Source organism: Myotis lucifugus, unplaced genomic scaffold (assembly GCF_000147115.1).
Source record: "Myotis lucifugus unplaced genomic scaffold, Myoluc2.0 scaffold_76, whole genome shotgun sequence".
In the NCBI taxonomy this organism is placed as follows: Eukaryota; Metazoa; Chordata; class Mammalia; order Chiroptera; family Vespertilionidae; genus Myotis; species Myotis lucifugus.
The window spans coordinates 4,184,818-4,211,387 of NW_005871124.1; the positions used below are offsets into that span (position 1 = coordinate 4,184,818).

General features: G+C 37.4%; 1 protein-coding gene across 19 annotated transcripts in view; it reads left to right on the plus strand.

Annotated features, from left to right (window-relative positions):
• KDM6A (lysine demethylase 6A) overlaps positions 1-26,570 on the plus strand; it is a 160,166-nt gene that overhangs the window by 40,624 nt on the left and 92,972 nt on the right. For 18 of the 19 annotated variants that reach the window (XM_023755381.1, XM_023755384.1, XM_023755398.1 and 15 more), the window contains exons 2-3: positions 16,698-16,806; positions 22,445-22,494. The gene's annotated coding sequence lies outside the window, so the exon portion shown is untranslated. Of the gene's footprint in view, positions 1-16,697; positions 16,807-22,444; positions 22,495-26,570 lie in introns of those variants that run through there. The other variant, XM_023755388.1, reaches the window with a different exon arrangement.

Sequence of the window (26,570 nt, forward strand, 5' to 3'; positions counted from 1 at the left end):
TTCCCTTTCTCAAGAATTACTGTCATGCGTTCTCTGATATCCAAGGCTTGAAAACCCTTGTTTCACACATTTTCTCTTTTTTTAGTTATTTAATTCAGGAGTAAATTTGGTCCATTTCATCACATCTTGGCTAGTAGCAGAAGTCCAAAGACTTAAGAATTTTAAATCTTAAATTTATTATAGACTGGAAGATTGAGGTGTCAAGAAGTATGTCATTCTAGTAATTCAGATTTTTGTCTTATTTGCAGAAGCTAGATTTAAGATTTCTCCTGAGATTAGTTGGTTGATATATTTTTTTGCAGAGTATCTGTAACCATCAAATTTGTAATTTAGATGACTTAACATAGAAATTGAATATGAGCTTATTAGAGACTTAAACTAAGTTATATTTTGCATGGTCAGTGTTCATATTGTATATGAAAATACTTTAAATGAGTACTTAGTGTTAAGGCAGTTTTCTTTTAAATTCAGATTTTTGGTAAAATATGCTTTTAGAACTGGTTTTTCAGATGAACCTTTTCAAATTAGTGAAGCAGATTTTTAAAGAGTCACTAATAATGGGAGATACTTGAATATGCTTGATACTTTAACTCTTTAAATTCCTGAGTTAAAAACCTTTCCAACCATATTGGGAAAGTGTATATTTATGGTAGGCTACAGCAGGGTTGCCTTCTAGTGGTTTAATAAACATGAGCCCTTGTGAAGTATCTAAGGAGTGGGTAATGCAACTCTCTGTCCCTTGATCTTTATTAATCAGTAAATAATTTTATTGTGTTTTGCTTTGTTGCTCACTCTTGCAGTTTATAGTTCTGAGTAGCAGATCAAATTTTCATCAGTTGTTACTTAATTGTTTTTTTCTTATTGATTCTTGGGAGATATATATATTCTGAATACGAGTGCTTTGTCATTAAAATATATTTTCCCAGTTTGTGACTTGCCTTTGTATTTGTGTGGTCCAATGTTGATGTAATTGAATTTATCTGTCAACTTCCTTTTCATGACTTGCATTTTAAAAAATCTATTTTTAAAGAAATCCTACCATATCCTGATGTCAAAGACATTTTGCTATGTTTTCTTACAAAAGGTTTAGATATTTTGCCTTTTACATTTAGGCCTTTAATCCATCTGGAATAGGTTATAGGAGTCTAATGGTTATCCCCCCACCTTTTTTTTTTTCTTCCCTTAGCAATAACCTATTGGCTCACTACCAATTTTGGGGGTTAGGATGTTTTTTGCCCAATTTTTATAGGTTTCCTTACATATGAAGGTGTCATTCTGAGCTTTGTTGCTAAATATTTGCATTCAGGCACCAGTTCTCTTTATTTCTATATCTTTATTGTAATTTATGGTATCTGGTACAGTGCCAACTTTCTTTTGGTTATATTTATGTAGTATTTCTTTTTTTCTTTAAATCTTTTTAATATTATATTTTAGACATGTAACATGTCTAAATCAATTTAAAAAATCTGTTCACAATCTTTTTTTTTAATTTTATTGATTTCAGAGAGGAAGGGAGAGGGAAGGGAGAGGGAGAGAGAGATAGAAACATCAATGATGAGAGAGAATCATTGATTGGTTGCCTCCTGCACGCCCCCTCACTGGGGATGAAGCCCACAACCTGGGCATATGCCCTGACTGGGAATCGAACTGGTGACCTCTTGGTTCCTAGGTCGACGCTCTACCACTGAGCTACACCCGGCTGGGCGTCACAATCTTTTTTTACCTAACATTTATTGCATTTATATTTGCTGTGATTAAAATTGTATTAAATATATCCACGTATTGATCACCTTCTTTGATCTGCTTTTCCCCCCTTTCCATGTTTAGTGACGTTTTGAATATAAATTCTTGCCTGAGGTTTATATGTTCTCCCCAGATTGAGTGAATTTAGGGTTTTGCTTACAAATTTCTGGATATTTTTTCTCCAATCGTTGCCATTATGGAATGGGTAATTTTCCTTATTCTTTCAAGACCAGTTTTAAAATAAAGTTTAAAAAATTGTTTTATTATTATTAGGTTTTAGCTTACACTTAGATTGAAGCTGTAGTCTATTGAGGTATTAGTGTTCCGGAGGAGTGTATCTTAGTTGACTCCCCTTCTTGGGTGGCCTCAGGTTTTGTAGTCTGTCCCCTTAATGAGGCTTCTAAACCCAACACTCGGGTTCACATAAGCTTTCAAATGTCCTCAGTGCAAAAAGTTGTTTAAGTACTCTCTGTACCTTTGCCCCTCTCAGTTATCATCCACTCACCCCCAAGCCTATTCTTTTTAACTTCTTACTAGGTCCAGTCCACTTCACGCTGAGAATGTGTGTCATTCCCACTGCCACCGTGTTTTGTCTGACATTTTTGGTTTTTAGCAGAGTGGCTGGCTGTCCAGGTTGTCTGAAGTGGAAGTACTTCTCAACCCTTTTCATTTTATGGCATGCATGTAAAACTGATAGTTCATACTAATTACCAGGAAATACTGTTGAAGGCACTTAAGATTGGCGATGGTACACACACAAGGGCTCTTGCGAGAGGTTCAGGCTGCCCTGGCACCCTGGCTGTTCTTTTCCTGGCAGCCCCAGAGGCTGAGGCTAGCTCTGTCTTAGCACTCCTGTTACCCATTCTTAGTGCATTTGTTGGAAAGCTTTGAGTGTAGAATATAACTCTTAAGAAACAGCTGCGTGTATATGTATGTATGTATGTATGTATGGTATTTTTTAGTTTGTGAGAAGGGGGGGATTACAGAGCCTGAATCATGCTGGGCGAGTAAAAAAAAATTGCACAGGAAAGAAAAATGGGATTAAGTTCTTTACACTAGAAGAAAATATTGCTGAATGTTTATCAGGACAGGGGTTGGGGATTTTCTAATTCTGAACCTAACATAGTATACATTGCAAAGGAAATGGTTGGTTTTGAGAAACCCTTTACATCAAAAACTGTCTAAGAATTCATAGGCAAATGCAGACTGGGAAGAGATATTCTGCAGTAATATTATATATAAAGTACTTTATATATAAATAGCACCTGACAAATCATTTAGGAAAAAAACACACCTGTTTATATCTGTGATCAGGTTGATGGTTCATGAAAGAAGTTAAACTTAGCCAATAAATATTTGGAAAAAAGTTATCAAAACTGAAAATGAGCACTGCTGGTGGAAGATTAAATTGGTTCAACTTTGCTGGTGAGGTTATCGAAAGCCTCAAATTATGCTTTCCATTGACTGTGAGGAACTTACCTTGAAGAAATGTAAATTGACCAAATTATGTTCATTGGGTAATAGTAATAAAAACTTGGTTAACAACCAGATACTCTTTAGTAGAAACAAATTATGGCTTAACTGTTCAGTAAAATGCTATACAGTTGTTAACTTACTATAAATCTATATGTTTTGGCATGGTAAGCAGTTAATATATCAAATGAAAGATCATCTATAAAACTGCATACAAAGATTTGTACTATTTGTATATGTGCTTAGTAAAAGTCTGGAAGGCTATATTCCGACTGCTTAAAACTTTTTTTAAGTAATATCTTTGGGGAGAAGTCTTTATTATGTTACAGTTTCTCTAGTTTTAGGATTGTTCGTTTAATAAATCCAAGTGCCTTCTACATATTAGAAGTCGAAGAATTCAAAGCAGATTATTTTCGGTGGAGTTCATGCTCATAAATTTGTCTTCTTCCCCTCCCCCAATGGGGTGCTTGTTCCTTCCCCTTTTTTGTGCATTTATTATTTTAGAGAAATGTATAAGGCAAATGAATGCATATTTTGCTACCAAAGATGTTAATTTGAACTGCATTTATATATAAAGTACTTTACATATAATATAATAGCAAGCATAATAGATATGGTCTTTTACAACTTCATAGAGAATTGGTCTATGTAATTTTGTTGTAAATGGCTTTCTTTCTGTTTGTATATTTTTGGAATTTTGAATTAAATGTGTACAGCTGAAATGACAGGGAGAATGATTGCTTATAAGATTGTCTCTGTCTACCTCTGGATAAATAATATACCCTGTGGAGTAGAAAGCAAATGAGGTTAAAAAAAAAAAAGGTATAATGCTTATCACTTTACATGGGAAATCGCAGAATTACTCTGGGCTATATACCAGTATTTCATAGAAGTCACTGCTGAAATTCTACCTCATACTCTCCTTACCTCCAAATTTTAAATATACATTATTTTAGAGATTATTCAAGACTTAATTCATGTGGCTAATTTGAATGAGGCTTTATAAATAATGTACTTGATTATACCCCATCTGCACAATGGTACATTTAGTATGATATAGAAAAACATTATTTGGAAAATAACTTAGCTGTTTTTACCCAACAGCTTTTTAAAAATTCATTATTGGCCGTGGGTGTGTATATGTGCATGTGTGCTAGTGTAGAATTCATTAGTTTGTTTGGCTACATGCATCAACAATAAAGGTTGTAGAGTTAGTAGTAAACTAGCCAAACTGTTGAGACAGTATAACTTAATTTGCCTTTGTTGCAGTTGTATTTGGCCTTTTTTGGCAAATATACTAAAGAGAGAAAATGACAACAGTAGGTAAACTAAGGAGATACAATTAAGAAGGTACAAAGAAAAAGAAGTAGCATGAAGCCATTTAACATATTTCAGATTTACACCACATTTTGTCTGAACTGGTGTGTATATATATATTTTTTCTTTATTGATTAAGGTATTAACATATGTGACCTTATCCCCCCATTGCCCCCCACCCCCCCTATTCATGCCCTCACCCCGGTGGTGTTTGTGTCCATTGGTTAGGCTTATATGCATGCATACAAGTCCTTTGGTTGATCTCTCCCCCTTACCCCAACCCTCCCCTGACTTCCCTCTGAAGTTTGATGGTCTGATTGATGCTTCTCTATCTCTGGATCTGTTTTTGTTCATCAGTTTATGTTGTTCATTATATTCCACAAATGAGTGAGATCATGTGGTATTTATCTTTCATTGACTGGCTTATTTTGCTTAGCGTAATGCTCTCCAGTTCCATCCATGGTGTTGCAAATGATAAGAATTCTTTCTTTTTTACAGCAGCATAGTATTCCATTGTGTAGATGTACCACAGTTTTTTAATCCACTCATCTGCTGATGGGCACTTAGGCTGTTTCCAAATCCTTAGCTATGGTGAATTGTGCTACTATGAACATAGGGGTGCATATATCCTTTCTGATTGGTGTTTCTAGTTTCTTGGGATATATTTCTAGAAGTGGGATCACTGGGTCAAATGGGAGTTCCATTTTAGTTTTTTGAGGAAATGCCATACTGTTCTCCACAGTGGCTGTACCAGTCTGCATTCCCACCAGCAGTGCACAAGGGTTCCTTTTCCTCCACATCCTCGCCAGCACTTGTCATTGAACTGGTATATTATTATTTATATACTAGAGGCCTGGTATACAACATTTGTGCACTTGGGGGATGTGGGGGTCCCTCAGCCTGACCTGCACCCTCTCCAATCTGGGAGCCCTCAAGGGAGCCCTTTCCAATCCGGGAGTTTCTGTCTGTCTTTGCAATCATATGAGCGAATTGTCTGAGACCCCAACTCAGTTTGGTTTGTTGCTCACAGAATAATAGAGGCATTTTTTTTTTCTTTGCTTCATTGGTGGAGATTTCCTGGAAGTTTTATGATATCTTCCCTTTAATTTTTCCTAGACACTCTGATTTTACTTATGTCTCTCACCTTTGCTTTCCTTCCATCCCCCACTGCTGCAGTAACTTGCTCCAGGCTCACTTTGCTCTAGTGCAGCGGTTCTCAATCTGTGGGTCGAGACCCCTTTGGGGGTTGAATGACCCTTTCACAGGGGTCGCCTAAGACCATCGGAAAACACATATGTAATTACATACTGTTTTTGTGATTAATCACAATGCTTTCATTATGTTCAATTTGTAACAATGAAAATGCATCCTGCATATCAGATATTTACATGACGATTCATAACATTAGCAAAATTACAGTTATGAAGTAGCAACGAAAATAATTTTATGGGTGGGGGTCACCACAACATGAGGAACTGTATTAAAGGGTCGCGGCATGAGGAAGGTTGAGAACCACTGCTCTAGTGTCTAGGACAGTGGTTGGCAAACTGCGGCCCCTTGAGTGTGGCTCTTCCACAAAATACCATGTGCGGGTGCGCACGTACAGTGTGATTGAAACTTCGTGGCCACACTCAAGGGGCCCAAGAGCTGCATGTGGCTCAGGAGCCGCAGTTTGCCGACCACTGGTCTAGGAGATCCATCTGCCACTAGAACTACAGTTCCCAGCATTCCTGGTGCTCCCCGCACTCTGGGCTTCCACTTCCGGTCCTGGGGCTGTCACCAAAACTAATATTCCCAGAATTCCTGGTGCTCCCTGTGATCTTGGTTTTCCCTTCCTTCTCTGTCTCTGTCCCATGGCCTCCCACTCTGCCAAGTCTTCCAAGCCGCCAGCTCTCCCTCTTTGCTCTCCGTCTGGCGGCTTGAGAAGCCAATTTCCCCAAGCTGCTCCACTCTCTGCCCGCTCTCCAGCTCTGCTCTCCGCCCAGCGCCTGTGTATGCAAATTAACCCACCGTCTTTGTTAATTTGCGTACTCCTGATTGGCTGGTGAACGTAGCGGAGGGATGGTCAATTTACACATTTCTCTTTTATTATATAGGATAGGAGTAATTGTGTTTTTCTGCCACATAGGTGGCTTTGGTTGGTTTATTTTTGTATTTTGTTGTTGCTGATTTGCTTTCATTTGAATGTGTGTGTCTTTTTGGATAATGATAGCTTTTTATATGATTTACAGTAAAGCAAGGTGAAAAAACATGGTAAAGAACTGAGGCTAAATCTTCCTGTGGGATGGTGGGAGCAGGAAGTGCTGATCTTATGTGTTGCTTTTCTGTTTGGTTTTGGAGGTAGAGTTGTAGAAGGAGCCAGTGTGTAGAAGTGTAAGAGGAAAAGCAACTTATGGAGCTCCTTTGTTTGGAAATGACTTTAGGTCCCTAGGCACGGCCATAGTTGGAACAACTTACTGCTCAGAGGCTCTGGAGCCATACTGTTTGAATCCAGCCTCTGCTAGTTAGTAGCTATGTGACCTGAACACAGGATTAACTTTCTTTATGCCTGGGTTTTCCTATCTCTGAAGTAGAGTCTCCTTATCTCATGGAGTAATTGTGAGGATTAAATGAATAAACATGTGTAAAGTGCTTAAGGTAGTGACTGGTACATATCGAGAGCTCAAATATTAACTGTCAGCACTTGAATTACTAATGCTAAATTTATCTAGTTTGATTTCAGTAGTGTAGTCCCGCGAGAATATTTTTCAGTATCGAAGCATTTTCAATAGTTTGTTTGAAAAGAATGGTACTTAAGGTTCTGTGCTAGTTCCTTGAATGGTACTTACTTACTCATTAGCATCCACTGAATGCAGGGTAGTAGGTCCAGAGAGGCTGAGAAATCCAGGATTGAGAGTGATGCTTAAAATTTTTTATACTGATTTTGTTGTGATGTAAATAAAAGGTGATATATATTAGTTGAAAATTGGAGTGAGGGAGATAGGGTAGAGTAACAGATGTATAAGTTCTTGTATCGTTTCTAAAATGTTAGGTATGGGTAAAAGCTAGATTTTTTTTCCTTCCCTTTATGCTTTTTGTATTGTGTTAATGATTATTTCATTAGACTCTTTTTTTTTTTGAGGACTTTATCTTTTACAAGAATTCTCAAAGGCAGTCAGTTTCTGGCTTCTCAGGAATACTGCTATTCCATTTTGCTCCAGGAACTTGGACTTCCCTATCAGCTTTTGTGGCTTTAGTCATCTAGGTGATTCCAGCTAGGGAGAGGAGAAGTTGAAGCAGAGCATGTGCTTTCTTTATACCCATTTCACTACGCCACACCTGCAAGGATGGCTGGGGATCCCAGTACTCATTCTATCTAAACATATGCCTAATTAAATTTAGGGCTTCTATTAACAGAGAAGGAGAGGAGATAGGATGATAGGGACACCTAAAATCTGAAGCAAGTTACAGAACAGTGCTTATATAAAATATGTAAATATTAATACGCAAGTGGGGAAAATATATGTGTTTGCACCCGCACAAAATAATCTTGAATATAGATTTTTTTTTGTGACATTTATTGCTTCTGGGAAAGGGAACTGGGTGGCTTGGGTCAGGATTGGGAGAAAGACTTTTCACTATAGTATACCCTTTAGAATTGGTGATGTGTCGATTTTAATTTGCCAAAAATAACAAATGAAATTATAAAGAAAATTCTGATATATAAATTCAGGAATAGATATGTCATTAAGAATCAGTAATACTTGAGATTATATCATTTAAAGCATGTAACTCTTCCCTCATTAAAAAAAATGTGGTGTGTTGAAATTTCAAAAAATGGTTTAGACTTGGATACTTTTTAAGATGTTTTAAAAGCAGCCAGGCAAAGGCATTGCTGAGTGTCTAGAAAGGAGAAGAATTTTAATTTATGAGACATATTTCTGGAAAGGATATCAACTTTAATGATGCAGGCATTTTTAGGGTTTTGGGGGAACAGGTCAGGATAGTATGTTTCAAACATGCTTAAATCCCTTAATGTTTATAAGTAGCTGCTAAACCATCTTGTATGTCTGTGGCTGGCTTTTAGGAAGTATGGGCAGAACTGCATACTTGTGTTTTATTATTGTCAAACTTAAAAGTTTGGTTTATTTAAAAGCATTGGTACATTTAAAACAGTAGTGATTTATACCTTAATGGAATGATCCTATATAATAAAACCCTAATATGCAAATCGAACGACCTGCAGAACAACTGGTTGCTATGACACACACTGACCACCAGGGGGCAGACGCTCAATGTAGGAGCTGACCCCGGTTGGGGCCAGCGAGCAGGTGGCGCCAGGCTGCCAGCCAAGGCAAGTGTCTTTGGGAGCCGATCACCCCACCGGTTGCCCCACAGATCAGCCCTGATTGCCAGCCAGGCCTAGGGACCCTACCCTATATATTGGGAACAGTCTCTTAGATTTAAAAACCTGGCAAGGCTACTGTAACACTGAAAAAACAGGATGATGCAGCGATGACATGCATGAACTCTGGCTTACACATTTTGTAGTCAGTCCTATTCTGACATTTAATAACTGTGTGACAAAGCCAATTACTTAACTTCTCTCTGCTTCAGTTTTTCCACCCATAAGATGGGGAAAATGGTACTACTGCCTCTGAAAGATCATGTTATGTACTACTTTTTATAATCAGGGCAAAAAAATGTAGCTGCCCATACAATAGCAAGATGCCTTTCACCTGTATAAAAAGTATGGTCACTGGTGCATGCAGCATCCCAGATTGCAAGGATTGGGCCTAAACCGGCAGTCAGACATCCCCCGAGGGGTCCTGGATTGCAAGAGGGTGCAGGCTGGGCTGAGGGACCTCCCCCCCACCCCCCCCCGTGCATGAATTTTGTGCACCAGGCCTCTAGTTTTAAATAATAAGATTAATTGTTAGCATCCTGACTTGCAGCTCTTAAGAAATAGAAAGTTTAGGACAAAGAAGAGAGGGTTATTTGAGGACCTACAATAATAAAGTGACATTGCTTTGTTAATGCAAGAAATAATATATTAAGCCACTGTTTTGTGACCATGGGTTGGAATATGGCCCCTCCCCTGAGAAAGCTTACAGGTGAGGGAGGCAGGAAGTACCTAGGAGCCTGATAAACGGGAGGGGCTTCTGAAAGGGGAGCCATCAAACTAGAACTGTGTTGAGATTCTATCTCAGGCATTTGTGGTAGGCATAAAAAGGGGGGGGGGGGCATATCATTGGGGTATGTAAATCTGTATTAATTTATTCTAGCATTTGTATGTCACCAAGCTACTTCAGCCAATCTTCTGAATTGGGGGGCGGGGGAAGGGGAGGATCACTTGTTTAATAGTTTCCTATTCTAAGATATTAGCAAGTGTCATATTTTAGTTAGGAACTGACCAAGTTCATCATAAAAGACTTTAATGCTTAACATTAAAAATAAATTGGTTACATATCTGTGCTCATGAGCTCTAAACTTTATCAAGGTTTAGAAATAGAGGGTAATGATATTACTGTTCTGAGATAACACATTTTTCAAATAAGAAAAATAAAGCAGATATTAAACACAAATTATATTGAACATTGTGGAAAATGGCTCTATAATGGGAGGAAGGCATCCAAGATCTTCACCTAGCTGGGAGGATGTTAGTTCACTTTCCTTTGATTCTATTATTTAATGATTAACTGTTTATTTTCATTCTCAATGTTTTTCCCAGTAGGTGGTAAGGAGTAAGGATTATAAATATTATAAATATGTAAGCTTACTAGCTGTAAAGAACTATAGACTGTAAGAGTGATCTTTTGTGGAGGGCATTGCTCATCCCCAGTGTAGGATATTCCATTATTTTTTTAGGCTTTTCATTTATAAACATAAGAACTTTTGCTTTCCTAGTATTTAGTATGTGGATTGAATATTCAGTTTTTTTTAAAGCTTTAAAAATTAGCTAGCTATACACTTTCCATAGCCGCCTGTCTTTAAATTTAAATAAAAATGAAAATTAAATAATCTAAAAATTTAGTTGTTGACTTGCACCAACCATATTTCTAGTGCTCAATTGCCACATGTGTCTAGGGGCTACTATATTGGGCAGATTATAGAATATTTATATCATTGCAGAAAGTGCTTTATTGAATGATGATCTAGATACAAATGATTTTTATTCAACTTTTTGATTACCCTCACACTAAAGGTAAGATGAATCCTGGAGGAAAGCATAATAATTTTTTAATTATGTCTTTATAAGAATAGAAATGGTACAGGTTAATTATGAAAACTCCAGAAAATATAGAGGAATAAAATGAGCAAAATAAAAAGAAGTTACTGTATGGCCTGACTATAGATTTTTTATTTTTAACATTTGTTTTATATATTATAGTCCTTTTTCTCTGCATGTGTGTGTATACATACACACCCTTTATGAGGATGATTTTACTTGTGCATATTTAAAGTTTTTAAAAAGAGCAAGACTGGAAAATAGTTTTTCCTTTTAATGGAAAATAGTTTTGCTTTATAGAAGTTTACCTGAACTTTGTTCTAAATCTAAACTACCTATATGTCTTTTATGTTTATAGTTAGCCTTTGAATAAACATATTATTTAAAATACTGTGTTTAATTCTAGTATTAGAAATTATAGTATTAAATTAGAATTTAATAGTATTAGAAATTATCTCATTATTTTCCTCTAAATGCTCCTTAAAAATTGTTAGTATTTGCTTATATTTAATGTCAGGGCTTACCTCAAACACTGCAAATAAATTCATGATGTTTCACTGTGAAGTGGTGACACAAGGCTCTTGAATACTATTCTGCCTTCTTGTTCACCTTCATCTCATTTGATATTTGGCTATGTCAGCATCATCTTTGATCATTAACATTCCTTGGTAGTTTCATGGTAGCTTTGTTGGATATTACAAGTACTCCTTCACTTATGATGGAGTTACATTCTGATAAACCCATCAGAAGTTGAAAATACCGTAAGTCCAAAATGCATTTAATACACCTAACCTACCGAACATCATAACTTAGCCTAGCCCATTTCGACTAAATGCTTATAAGCACTTTTGTAAAAGTAAAAAAAAAAAATCATAAATTGAACCACTGAGAGTCAGGGACCCATCTGTATTATGAATTTGTTAATGGATAGGTGAATTTAAAATGTGCTCATTCTGATTTTTACTTGTTGTTATGTTTCACACAATCAGAATTGTGTATAGTATTCATTTAATATTATTTATTTATATATCTTTAAAATATATTTTTATTGATTCAGAGAGGAAGGGAGATGGAGAGAGAGATAGAAACATTAATGATGAGAGAGAATCTCTGATCGGCTGCCTCCTGCATGCCCCCCACTGGGATTGAGCTTGAAACCTGGGGATGTGCCTTGCCCGGGAATGGAACCGTGACCTCCTGGTTTATAGGTCAATGCTCAACCACTAAGCTACACTGGCTGGGCTATACTATTCATTTTAGATATGTTTCTTTGCTTTATAGGAAATGAAAGATAGGCAATAGATGATCATGGTAATGGCATCAAGATGTGACAAGATGAAGTATAGGATGTTGTCCTGTTTTAGCTTAAGTTATTACACAAAAGTTCTTTGTGTTTGTATCTTGAATCCTTTTTTTTTTTTTTTTTTTTTACCATGAAGCCATATTTGCTTGTAAATTTAATGCTAATCACCCATAGGAAATTGTCAGAGGAATAGGAAAAGTTTCTAAGTATCTTAGTAAGAGTTTAAAAAAAACAAAGACCACTTTTAATGAGTGCTTTATTTAAATGTCATTGATAGCTTTAAAAAAGTCACTTATTTAATGTAAAATTGAGAATTGTTATTCTGTAGCCCGATAATTTTATAAATTTCTCTGATATTAAAAAGCACTAGAATAAATTGTATTTTTGTACTCTTAAGCATCAGCCAGATAGGATTAGTATATGACTTAAAGAAGATTTTGAAATTTCATGCCTCCAAATTATAGTAATTTGTTAGACTTCAGTGTAGCATCCAGACTCTTAATTATAAGGAAGCACAATGATTAATTTCAGTGATTGTGATTTGGTACACACCACATTTAGATAGCTAGGAGTGGAATAGGAACTGAAGACAGTCTTGTTATAAATGTTAGGGTTCAAGGATAGTAGAATCACCCCAGATTTGCCTTGTTTTAGGATGCCTTTCCCATATGTGCTTTGTACAGGTAAATTTTAAGATACACATTTTGAAATTCTCAATGGCTTTACTTTACAGGAGAAGAAAAATCAAGGCATTTTAAGTGGGTGTTTGCTCTACATTACATTTTCTTATCCCATCAAAAGCTTTTGAAAAGGTGGTGAAAGCATTTTTTGATAATGGAAGCTATTCTAGTTCCTTTCTTTGTGGGCACTAAACCTGGATTTGTACCCAGAGATTTGAGAAATCATGCATATTTTCTTTTTTTAGTGACTCTAGGACACACTATAACAACATTGTACAGTAAACTGTTAGGGAAATTTTGACAAAATTATTTTGAAGCTTGAAACAGTCTTGAAAGAGTTAGAGCATTTTTTTCTTATCTAAGGAGAAAGTAAAGAACGTTATTAAGTACCTATGGAGTGCTAAGCATTGTGATAAACCCTTGAGGTTTTCCTTTAAAAAAATTTTTTTTAATTTTTCAATTAAAAGCGACATTCAATATTATATTAGTTTGAGGTGTACACCCCAGTGATTAGACATTATATAACTTACTAAGTGATCACCCCAATAAATATCTTACCCATCTAACATAACTATTATAATATTATTGACTATATTCCCTATGCTGTACTTTACATCCCCTTGACTATCCTGTAACTACCAATTTGTACTTCTTAATCCCTTCACCTTTTTCACCCTTCTCTACAATCCCCCCTCCCATCTGGCATCCATCAAAATGTTCTCTGTATCTATGAGTCTATAACTGTTCTGCTTGTTTGTTTATTTTGTTTTTAGAGTTAATTGTTAATCGATATATTTATTGCCATTTTATTGTTCATATTTTTAATATATTTTTTCTTTCTTGTTTTCTTCTTAAAGACTTCTTCTTCTTAAAATAGACCCATTTGATGTTATGTTGGCTTGGTGGTGATGAACTCTTTTAAAGTTTTCTTGTCTGGGAAGCTCTTTATATGTCCTTGGATTCTAAATGATAGGTTTGCTTGGTAGAGTAATCTTGATTGTAGGTCTTTGCTTTTCATCACTGTGAATATTTCTTGCCACTTCCTTCTGGCCTGCATAGTTTCTGTTGAGAGATCAGCTGACAGTCTTATGGGAATTCCCTTGTTGGTAACTAAATGCTTTTCTCTTGCTGCCTTTAAGATGCTTTCTTTGTTTTGAACCTTTTGCATTTTAATTATGGTGTGTCTTGGTGTGGGCCTTTTTGGGTTCATCTTGTTTGGGACTCTGTGCTTTCTGGACTTTTATGTCTATTTCCTTCACTATGTTAAGGACGTTTTTCTATCATTTTTTAAAATAGTTTTTTGGTTTCTTACTCTTTTCCTTCTGGCAAAGAGTATGAACGTTGGAATGCTAGAAGAGTTGTCCCAGAGGCTTCATACACTATCCTTATTTTTTGGATTCTTTTTTCTTTTTGTTGTCCTGATTGGGTGTTTTTTTTTTTTTTTTTTTTGCTTCCTTATATTCCAAACTAGTGGCCCGGTGCACATTGAAAGAGAATTAATTAGAAGAAATATTTTAGTATCGCTATTCACCCTTTCTCTATAATAGAAGTGTCAACCAAATTCACGATTGACAGTGACAGAGTGTGATTGGCGCCAGTGAGAGCTTCACATGTATTGCGCTTGTGCGAGTCAATGTTTATTTTTAAATTGCCAGTGTGCATCATATGTACCGGATGGTTGGACGTGCGTATGGTCGGCCACTTAGCCTTTTATATATATAGGTAGCTGTTTTGATTCTGATTCATCAACTCTACTATTGATTCCCTTTAAAGTATTCTTCATTTCAGTTTGCATATCCTTCATTTCTGACTGGTTCTTTTTTGTGGTTTCCTTGTCCTTTTTTATTATGTTGAAGTTTTCACTGAGTTCATTGTTCATCCTTATAACCAGTGCTTTGAACTCTGCATCTAGTGGATTGCTTGTCTCCATTTTGTTTAGTTCTTTTTTGGAGTTTTGTTCTGTTCTTTCATTTGTGACATGTTTCTTTGTCTCTTCATTTTGGCAGCATCCTGGTGTTTGTTTCTGTGTATTAGAGTTGCTATGTCTCTCAGTCTTGGTTGAGTGGCCTAAAATGTAGTAGGTTTCTTATAGGGTCCAGTGGCACAACCTCCCTAGTCACCCAAGCTGGGCATTTCAGGCCTGGGACACTTAAACATATGGGGCATGCCAAGGCCAAGGGCAGATGCTGCTTGTTTGAGAGATCTTAGGAAAAGTCTGTAGCCTGAGCCAAGATAGGCCATTGGTATGGAAAAGCCACTGGAAACAGCTTGGGTGGGCCTGCAAGTTGGATGGGGTGGGGGTCTCATGGAAAATCACCAAGACAGGGCGAACAGTGTTAGCCAGATTGATGGAGACTCAGATATGGCTCCCTGCTATTGGCTTTGTGTGAGAAGGGCTCAGAAAAGGAACAGTGGCCTCTGCCAGCACTTCTGTTTGAGAGAAAACCACCATCCCAGACCTTGCTTTGATGCCAGACAGTTCCTGGTGCCCTTCGAGCTACTGCCCCAGCAATGTAGCTCAGAGGGCGTGAGTCCAAGTAAGTCCATGTGCCAGCCCATTAAGAGGAAGTCCATTAAGAGCCCTCCTTCTCGTCTCACACAATCGCAATCCCAGCTGGTTTTTACAGCCAGAAGTTGTGGGGACTTCTCTTCCTGGCACTGGAACCCTGGGCTCAGGGGCCTAGTTTGGGTCTGGGACCCCTTATTTCTCAGGGTGAACCTCTGCAGCTGAGATATCCCTCTTGATTTTTATCCGCCACATGTGGGACCGGCCTGTTCCACATCGCCATCCCTCCTACCAGTCTGGATGTGGCTTCTTCTATATATCCTTAGTTTTAGGACTTTTTCTGTTCAGCTGGATTTCAGACGGTTCTGAATGATAGTTATTCTATAGTTTATTTGTAATTTTGATGTGGTGGTGGGAGGATGCAAGTACTACATTTACTTACCCCACCATCTTGACTGGAAGCCCCTGAAGTTTTCTAATTTTATTCCTTTTGCCAGCCCTTTGAATGTTATTAATACACAAAAAAGAGAGGCTAAGTTCCCCAGGCTCTTCTGTAGCTAATGATAACTGGAATATGTCAGAGTCCAGAATTATCTTCTTTCCATTGCTCATTTTCTCATGCAGTCCCTTGGATTTTTTTTTAAAGATAAGCTTAAAATATTGTTTCTTGTTTTTTGTTTTGTTTTTTCAGGGAAGGAACAGTGAGAATGAATGCAAATGCATGTATAGTAGTGGGGGGAAGGATTAGGAGTAGAATTAGAGTTGGTGGGTTTGATGTATATCATGAGGAGACAGTTGAAAGGCAATTTATGGCAGTTTAAACTGGTAGAGGTTATGGCAAAAAGTAGCTGTTAAGTATAAATGGAAGTTATTAATATTACTCTGGTGATTCTGTGAATTGTTACATAACTTAATAAAGTTCTTTCCATTTCTTGGAAAGATGGATATTATTTATATCAACAGAGACCATAGTAATAATTTAGATTTATAGCTTATGAATAAAATTATCAGAGTGCTCCTACATTATCTTATTTGGCAAGCATCTCCATTTTATAGATAGGAAAAACTTTTATGTAATAACTAGTGGCTCCTTTAATAAGCACTTAGGTATTCTAAAGAGTGCTGCATTCACCCTGGCCTTGTGCCTCTTGTGCACTGGAGGGTCGTGGGTTTGATCCCTGGTCCAGGTGTGTATGGGAGGCAGCTGATCAAGGAATCTTTCTCACTTCAATGTTTCTTTCTCTCCCTTCCCCCTTTTCAAAATAAAATAAAATAAAATAAAATAAAATAAAATAAAATAAAATAAAATAAAATAAAGAATGCTACATTGAGTATGTCTGAGGTAGAAGTGAAATAAATATATTGATTTCTTGGATAATTAAATGGAAGATGTGTGCATTATGTCAGGAAGGAAATGCATTTTAGGGTTTTGTCTTTTTCTTAAATGTTTGTATTTTTTATTTCTAGGCTGTTCGCTGCTACGAATCTCTAATCTTAAAAGCTGAAGGAAAAGTGGAGTCTGATTTCTTTTGTCAATTAGGTCACTTCAACCTCTTATTGGAAGATTATCCAAAAGGTAATTTTTCCCCTTGTTAATTACTGTTTGATTTATATATGTGTTTAAAATAATTGTGAAGTTTGTACCCTATCTTTATCAAGGGTACTACCAGTTTTACTTCTAAGAAATTGTAAGCTTATGAACATTCTAAACGAGAAAAAGGAAAAAAAAAAGCAAAAAAGCAGGATAGATGGAAATGTGAAGAATTCATGTAACTCCATGTAAATTATCTATAGACCATTCAGTTAAACTTATAGCCACCTACATGTGCACTACCGTTTTGTTCTACCTTATGAAAGATTCCTGCCCATCAAAGGTTGTACCATAGTAGAAAGTGAGCCATTGGTGGACACTTTAGAAAAATAACACAAACTCAGCATTTCTCTTTTTTTATCCTGGCTATAAAATTTCCATTTTAGCTAGACAATATTTGAACAAAAATGTGATATGTAGCCATGTTATTTATTGTAAAGGTAAATAACACAGAGAGATGATCAGATATGAGCATGAGCATTGGTTAAAACAAGAGTTTTATTCATTTGAAAATTTTTTTCCTATAAGAATTAAAGTGAGTTAAATAACTGGAGGTAGTCCCCCAAGATGTGTCCTTTTTATTTTACTAAACTGCTGATCCCCCGACCATTACTCACTTAGGAAGTTGAAAGCACCCCCAAATATTATCTCCCTCAATACCAACGGCAAAATCTATAGCAAAAACTGCATCTTTATAAGCAAAAACATTTTAACCTTTGATCGTAGTAAACATCTTAATGTAGAGTGGTTGGATTTATTATGCTTGTTTCTACATACGTGTTTAGTGGGCAGAACAACTGGTAGGTTATTATAGGGCTAGAGTGAAGGATTGCTGGCATTTAGTGTTGATGTTTTATTATGCCACTTTTGTGTTAAGTCAAGTGAACACTTTTCTAATGAAAATGCAATTTTAGTTTGAGACAGGTGTAATCTATGAATTTTGGAGTTAGACGTGCTTGCTTGTATGTATGTATGTATGTATTTATTTATTTATTTATTCATTTATTTTTTATTTATTTATAGCAGCTCATCTGTATTGTTTACCATTAGCTGCATTACCATTAGCAGATTATATATACATCCCAGGGCTTCTGTCTTCTAATCTGTAAAATGAGGGGAGGAATTCCTAAAAATTTTCTGATCTGCAGATGGTATACTTTGATTATCATTTCTGTTATAGATTTATTCATTAAAATATTTTTTCTGTCATTTTAGATGAATTTGAAGCAGAAGGAAAAAAAGCTTTGTAAAATTTTAACCTTTCTTGTTGATAACGTGTATAGTCTAAAAACATTGCTATCACTTAATTAGGTCATTTAGCTTCTAGGAATTTATCCTGAAAAAGTAATTTGTCTAGGTTGGATTCCTCTAGAGCAGTGGTTCTCAATCTGTGGGTCGAGACCCCTTTGGGGGGTTGAACGACCCCTTTCACAGGGGTCGCCTAAGACCATCGGAAAACACATGTATAATTACATATTGTTTTTGTGATGAATCACTATGCTTTGATTATGTTCAATTTGTAACAATGAAATTGGGAGTCACCACAACATGAGGAACTGTATGAAAGGGTCGCGGCATTAGGAAGGTTGAGAACCACTGCTCTAGAGGGAGTTTACATACAGGATGTTTAGAAAGGAATGCCTTTAGGATCAACACCTGTGGAAGGTGGGGATGGAACTAAGATTGGACAGAGGGAGATAACTTCTGTGACAGCCTTGGCCTACTCCATCGGGAGCTCTGGAGCTAGAATAGATGACTAGGCCTTTATCTTCCGTCCATTCGATAATGGATGTGGGTCAGCCTGGGAAGGACTGTGACTTCAGCAAGGAAGCTCTCTGCAGCTAAGGCAGTTCACTGCTAGAGGCTGTGTGCATGTAGGATTCCCAACAGTCCTTTCTTCAAGTGGGATTTGAGTGGTTTTTCACAGTGTCTTATCATACCTCCTCACTTATAACCTCAAAGCTAACCCATTGACCTCAGCTGAACCAAACAGTTGATGGAGCTGTTAAACTGCCTTAAGCCATGGAGATGGTGCAGTGATTTCTCTTCTTTGGGTTGGAGAACAACTCGAGAAGCAGAGAACCCTGGGCTGAAAGGCAAGCATATATATTTTTGTGAATATATGTGATGGAGCCTCGGAGCAGTGTAATTAATATAATTATATGTAAATATCAAGTAAATATGTGTGGCACATTATATGAGAAGGTAATCACTAAGTTAGTTACTTAGAAAATCAAGTAGCAAATTACCTCAACATATACAGCAAAATCACAAAAAGATAGAAGCCACGAGGTAAGAGACTAGGGGGATGGATAGTAGGAGTTTTGGAAGTTAAAAAAAAATAGTTGAAGGAGATATAATAATAAATAATTATTGCTGATATTAGTATGAAAAACTAAAAAATAGGTTTTTTCTGGTTTGTTTAAAAATAGTTTCTTCCTGGTTTGTGGTGAGCTAGAAGCTTTCCCTGAAATTCCAGCCAGTGATAGATTTTCCTTCCTCAAGTAATTGGTCATTTGTTGCATTGTCTGTCACTTTTGGGCAAAATAGGTTTTCATTGTTTTAGTTCCTCAGCAGTTACAATTGGCTAGGACAAGTTACTTACATTCCAAGCGTTGTTAATGTGGGGAAGTCTTAAGTCAGAGTTGGCGCGCTCTCTCTTTTTTGTCTTTCTTGATTGGAATGACAATACTCCTTCTTGAGATATATATAGTATAAGAACAGAAAGTACATATTTTTTCAATAACTTTGACTTTGGTTTCTTTAAGAATTATCAATTTTTTGATTCTTGCATGGTTCACTTATTGCTATGGCTGTTGGAAGTAAAGGTTGTGATTCTTTTAAGAATCTGCTCTTTGTTTAAAGCTTCTTTCAGATAGTCATTGGGAATTAGTTTGTATAGCATATATGTTTGCGATACAATACAAATTGACTTTTGAAATAAAAATGATATAAAAATCCAGAACATTGACGTATACTGACATAATATCCACAGAATGAATATTATGTATCTCTGAAAACTGATACAGTTTAAGGTGATTGTTTCATGTTTTCATTGCATTCACAGTTACTGCACCCTATGTTTCCATATAACTTCATAAATGTATTTTTTTTTAACCACTAATACCTTCATTCACTTTCTTTGCAATTTGAGAACCACCAATTTTCTTCAGTCTACTCGTGGCCTAGAGTTAGAAAATATAATTGAGAAATAACTGCAAGTAAGCACAATAGTGACCATACTGAGGTTGGTAGAAGCCTGTGTCCAGTCAACAAGCAAACGTTACAGTAGCTTCAAGAACCAGGGAGCTGGTGGCAGAACATATTGAAGGAACACAAAGAAGACACCCACTTGGTGTCTCTTGTGGTAAGCCAAATGTGAGACACAAAGACCTTGCGTATGTTATTTTAATAATGACAGAGAAGTATTAAATCTTAGATTTCAGTAGATGTATTAGTTTGACTTGAAGACCTCAGTGAAAATACTGACACAGGAGTAAACTTTTCTAATTTCCTGTTTGCTCCTCTCTATAATCTGAAATCTTTTCAGACTTGTGGAGAGAGGAACATGGGATCAAAGGTCTGTTGTGGTAGATGCTGTCCAGAGGTTTTTTCAAATGTTAATATATATTAATATATATTAATGCTATATATATAACAGAAGGTGTGCTTTAGACATAAATTTGAAAAGGTAGAAAGCTGACTAGAGAGCTAGGCACATCAGTCATTTATGTACAATGAAACAGTTAATATAAGCTGTCTGAGATAGCATTTATTCCGAGGTATAAATACAGTTTTTCAGTTCAGCCACAGAAAAACAAAGAAATCTACTGACTTAATAACCTTAGGCAACCACAACCTGTTCTGGCCTAAAGATGGCAGTCAGTGCAACTGAAGATTTTATGTGTTGTTCTTTCCTTTCTTCCCTTTCATACCCATAGACTCAACCACTAGCAGCTAACCTGCCTATAGTGTTATACATTGGGCTAGGGATGAAAAGAGAAATGCTGAGTTCTGCCTGAAGTAAATGTATGGTCTAATATATAATATAGGAGTATAGATTGAATTTTAAATCCTTTTCTTTATTGCATTTATAGTGCATCTAACTGTGAAGAAGGCTCCCTTTTTCTGGCAAAGCTATCACCCTTAACCTACAGTGTGGTTTCTTTTCTTCCTTGTGCTGTCTGTATGGACTTGTCACTAGGCATGCTTTCTTTCTCTTCTTTTGACAATCTTAACTTAGAACCATAATATTTCCAAGCATGTTCAAGTCTCTGTCACCTACTAAATCTTTATCCCTTTTTATTTCCTCATTCTGTTTCTATAGATCTCTATTTTATTTAATTCCAAATGAGTTGTAGTATGGCTTTGGATTTTTCTTTTTATTCTTCAGTTATACTGTACGCCCCCGCCCCCCCTTTTTTAATCTTTACCCCATGACATGTTTGTTTTTTTTAAATTGAGAGAGAGAGAAAGAGAGAGAGAGGAGAGAGAGATTGGTTGACATCTTTATGCCAAAAAGATGAACATTATTCAGATAAGTTACTTATTCAGATATGTTATGTTTTGGCTAATGCTTCTCTAATTTGAATATATTCAGAAAGTTCTCTATGTTATTCATATGTATTTAGGCGCTTGACTGATAGACTATGAAAACATTAGAAATGGAGTTTTAGAACATACTTATTTCCATTTTCCGCTATTATACTCTTTGAAAATCTTATTTGAAAATCTAAGAGTCATTTTTAAAAATTGAGGTATAATTGAAATATAACATTAGTTTCAGGTGTATAGCATTTGGTATTTGTATATATTGGGAAATGATCACAGAAAATATAGCTAACATCCATCACCATACATAGTTACAAAATTTTTTTTTCTTGCGATGAGAACATTTAAGATTTACTCTCTTAGCAACTTTCAAATATAGTTATGTTGTACATTACATCCCTATGACTTATTTATTGCTCATCAGTTTTTTAAAAAGTGATCTCTCTGCCAATTCTAATATGTATATATAACTTTTTGTTTGTCTTTTAACCTCCTCCTCACCAAGTTCTTAGATTGATAGGAACTACTTTAATTTTTTTCTGAGCCCTTTATACCTTGAGGTAGATTTAAGGGTATAGGATATCCTATTTTGGAATTGAGTTGGAGTAAGATAATTCTGAGGTGGATTTCTTATTGATTGTATGAAAGGAAGCTTCACAGACAAAATAACTCTTTTGCCATTTGAGGTTTTTGAGCTCTTAGTCATTCTTGTAAGTTAAAGATCCCTTGTGAAAACAAATAACCTAGCATATTCTGGAGTAGCGTTGGGAAATCTTAATTCTCTTACTAGATTTGGTCTCCGTGGAAGGTCAAGTGATGAAAGAGGTAGCCTAGATTCTGTTCATGTATAGGTCTGACATGTGACCATGGTTTTACAACTTTGAACTCTATATATTTGACAATGAGTGTGTGTGTGTGGGGGGGGGGGGGATTTCTCAATTTTCTAAATTATTTCATCTTAACTCTGTCTGCTGGGAGGTGGGTTTGGTGGGAAGTTTGTTATAATGTTTCTTGGATTATTGATTTTAAAATAGGACATAATTGTGACTCATACTTACCTTTCTCCTTTCAGCATTATCTGCATACCAGAGGTACTACAGTTTACAATCTGACTACTGGAAGGTTAGTGCACATTTGCATGCCTATTTCTCTGTGTTTTTTTTTTTTTGGGGGGGGGGGCTCTTTTATTTTGTTTGTTAAGTAATTTTGTTAATTACTTTAAAATATTACTTTTAGGGAGAGGGATTGGAAAAGGAAAAATGAGTGTTCTTTTTGCTCTTTTGTATGAATCACTTTGTATTTTATTAAAAGAATTAGATTACTCTGACACAATCTTTTGGCAAAGATGACCGTAAGCATGAGAATTTATAATTTAAAAATATAGAAAGAGAGGGAGAGGGAGGGGGGGAGGGAGGGAGGGAGAGAGAGAGAGAGAGAGAAACATCGTTGTGAGAAACATTGATCGGCTGCTGCATCTTGCACACACCCTGTGGGAATTGAGCACAGAACCTGGGCATGTGCTCTTACCGGGAATTGAACCAGCGACTTGGTGCATGGGACGATGCTCAACCAACTGAGTCACAACTGCCAGGGCATAAGTGTGAGAATTTAAAAGCAAGCAAGACCAAGTTGCAACAATATTCTTTATCAGGCTGAAAAGGGAAGGCATAATGGGACAGTTATAATGGAAATCTTTCTTGGTATATTCTGTCTATAATTGGAGTTTGGAGGACAATGAAACCTAACCATTTTTTAAAAGACCTACCTAAATGAAGAATTGTGCACAGCAATGACCATTTATTTTCTTAGTTTAAGCTGTGCATAAAGTCACTTTGGGCAGGTTAATCTTTTACATCATGTATACTTTTATGTATAAATTTATTGACCAGTGGGGTTTCTTTATCTGAATTGACATTTCAGATTTTTAAAATGCATTTTAGTAAAATTTTTTAATGTATTGAAAATGCCTGCTCTAGTCTGTGGCTTATCTTTCTTTTAAAAAGTTAATTGGAGTATAATTTACATACCATAAAACTCAACTGTTTTAACTATGCAATTCAGTGACTTTTAGTAAATTTCCAGAGTTGTGCAACCATGCCCATCTCCTGGCAAGTACTAATCTACTTTCTGTATGTCTATTTTCAGGATATCCTATCTAATAATAGACAAACATGGTAATTTGACTATACCTTCGCTACGCCTCCCATTGGCTAATCAGTGCGGTATGCAAATTAACCACCAACAAAGATGGCGGCTAATTTGCATACTGCAGACAGGGCGGGACAGAGCCATCCCGCCTACCCTGCCGCCATTGGGGCCTGCTATCTGCGATCCTGGGCGGGGGCGGGGGCGGGGGGGGCGTGGTCCCATGTGCGACCGGACCCAGGGCGGCCCAGGCGGGGTAGCAGCGATCCGCCGGCCCAGGCGGGTGTCCTGTGTGTGACCCGGGGCGGGGCCCCAACCCCCGGATCCGTCCTGCTCAGTGCGTGACAGGAGCCATGCCCCAACCCCCGGATTGGCCCTGCCCTGTGCGGGACCGACTGGGGGCGGCACCCCAACCCCCTGATCGGCCCTGCCCTGTGTGCAACCCGGGGAGGCGGGGCAGGCACCTAGGGATCGGCCTGCCATCTGCCACCTGGGCAGGCACCTAGGGATCGGGCCTGCCATCTGCCACCCGGGGAGCGGGCCTAAGCCAGCAGGTGGTTATCTCCCAAGGGGTCCCAGACTGTGAGAGGGCACAAGTGGGGCTGAGGGACACCTCCCTACCCCCGCCACCACCCCACCAGTGCCTCTAGTCTATATATATAAAACCCTAATATGCAAATAGACCAAATGGCAGAACAACCGGTTGCTATTACATGCATTGACCACCAAGGGGGCATGCATGGAACTTGGCAGGTGTCGGCCATGGTGGGATGGTGGAGCAGGTGAGCAGGGGCGCCAGACCAAAGCGGGGCGCCGGTCGCTGTCATCAGGGCAAGCCTCTGGTGGTTACTGAAAATTCTTTGCTCCTGCGCACCATTGCACATGCTGCCAGCGCCAGCCCCGCTTACACCTGCTGACGGCTTCTAGCACTGGCCCCAATCGCTTGGCGCCATCAGCAGGTGCGAGCAGTGGCTGCTGGCCCCAATCGTCCCTCAGGGCTTCTCCACCTCCCCTTGCTCCTAAGGGATGATCAGGGCAGCAGCCCCTACTTGCACCTGCTGACGGCCCCAGCCCCACTTGCACCCACTGCTGGCGCTGGCCCCAGTTGCTCCGCGCCATCAGTGGGTGCGAACGGGGCCAGCGCCATCAGCACGTGGGAACGGCTGCGGTGGGAGCAGCAGTGGCGGGAGGGGCCGGGCGGGGGCATGGAGGATGGGCTGAGACCTGCCCCTGTGCCCACTGCAGCCTAGCGGCCCACAGTTCCTTTCAAGGTGCACGAATTCGTGCACTGGGCCCCTAGTTTCATATAAATGTCATATAACGTGGTCTTTTGTGACTTGTTCTTTTCACTTAGCATATGTTTTCAGAGTTGATCCATTTATGGCACATATTAATACGTTATTCCTTTTTACTCTCTAATAATATTCCAATGTGTGGATGTGTCATCACTTGATGGGCACTTAAGTTGTTCCCACTTTTTGGTTATTGTGAATAATGCTACTGTGAGCATCTGTGTACAAGTTTTTGTGTGGATATATATATTTATATCTCTTAGGTAGATAATCAGGAGTGGAATTGCTGGGTTGCAGAATAAATCTATGTTTAAAATTTTTAGAAACTGTTTTCTAGAGTACTGTACCACTTTATAGTTTCACCAGCAATCGTTCCAATTTCTTCATATCCTTGTGAACACTTGTAATTTTTCAGTTTTTTTAATATTTTTTTTATTGATTTTGGAGACGAAGGGAGAGGGAGAGAGAGAGAGAAACATCAATGATGTGAGAGAATCAGCCATTGGCTGCCTCCTGCACACCTGGGCATATGCCCTGACCTCCTTGTTCCTAGGTCGATGCTCAACCACTGAGCACACTGGCCGGGCTGTTCAGTTTTTTAGTGTAGCCATCCTAGAAGATGTGAATTAGTATCTTATTATGTTTTTATTTTGCATTTTCCTAATGACTGATGATGTTGAATATCTTTTAATGAACACATTAGCTATTTATATATATTCTTTGGTTAAGTGCCTCTATAAACCCTTTGCCTATTTTTAAATTTGTTTTTTAAAAAATTAGTGCATTGTATGAGTGTATAAATAAGTGGCACAACATATCAATGGTTCTCTTTCTTTCTCCCTCTTTTCCTTCCTCTCTCTAAAATCAATTTTAAAAAATTAATGCATTGTAAGAGTTCTTTATGGTACACTCCTGTTACAATGAATCTCTTATTGGATATGTAATTTGAATTTTTCTTAAGTCTGTGGCTTTTATAGTCACTTCTTGATGTTATATTTGATGGCTTGTATAGCTTGCTTTATTCTTTTTTTAATTAAAAAAATATCTTTATTGATTTCAGAGAGGAAGGGAGAAGGGAGAGAGATAGAAACATCAATGGTGAGAGGGAATCATTGATTAGCTGCCTCCTGCATGTCCCCTACTGGGGATCAAGCCCACAACCTGGGCATGTGCCCTTGACCAGAATCGTACCTGGGAACCTTCAGTCCACAGGATGACGCTCTATCCACTGAACCAAACCAGCTAGGGCAACTTGTTTTATTCTTGATAGTATATTTAAAACTGCAAAAATGTTTACTTTTGATAACATCCAATTTTGCAACGTTTTCTTTTATTACTTATGCTTTTGGTATTGTACCTAGGAAATCGTTGCCTACCTCAAGGTCATGATGATTTATTATAGATTATTCAACCTGTTGCTTCAGTATTTTCCTTTACAGATGGCACCGCAATAAGTAGTAAAAGTGTCTTCTCGTGATGTTGTTAGTAATTCTTTGGTATAAAGACTCTTTGGTAAAGAGAGTTCTTCATAAGTGGGATTGCTAGGTGGAAGCTTAATTGTTAAATACCACTCCTTTGGGAATATTTATTTCCCTTTGGTCTTAACCTGGAAAGTTTATGTCAGTGGGCTTTTTGCCAATCTGATAGGTCAGAAATGGTGTCTTATTATTGTTTAAATTTGTATTTTCTTTGTTGTTAGTGAGGTTGTTTTTAAATTGAAGTTTGAAGACTATTTTGTAGTTCTTTTCTTGAAATATTCTG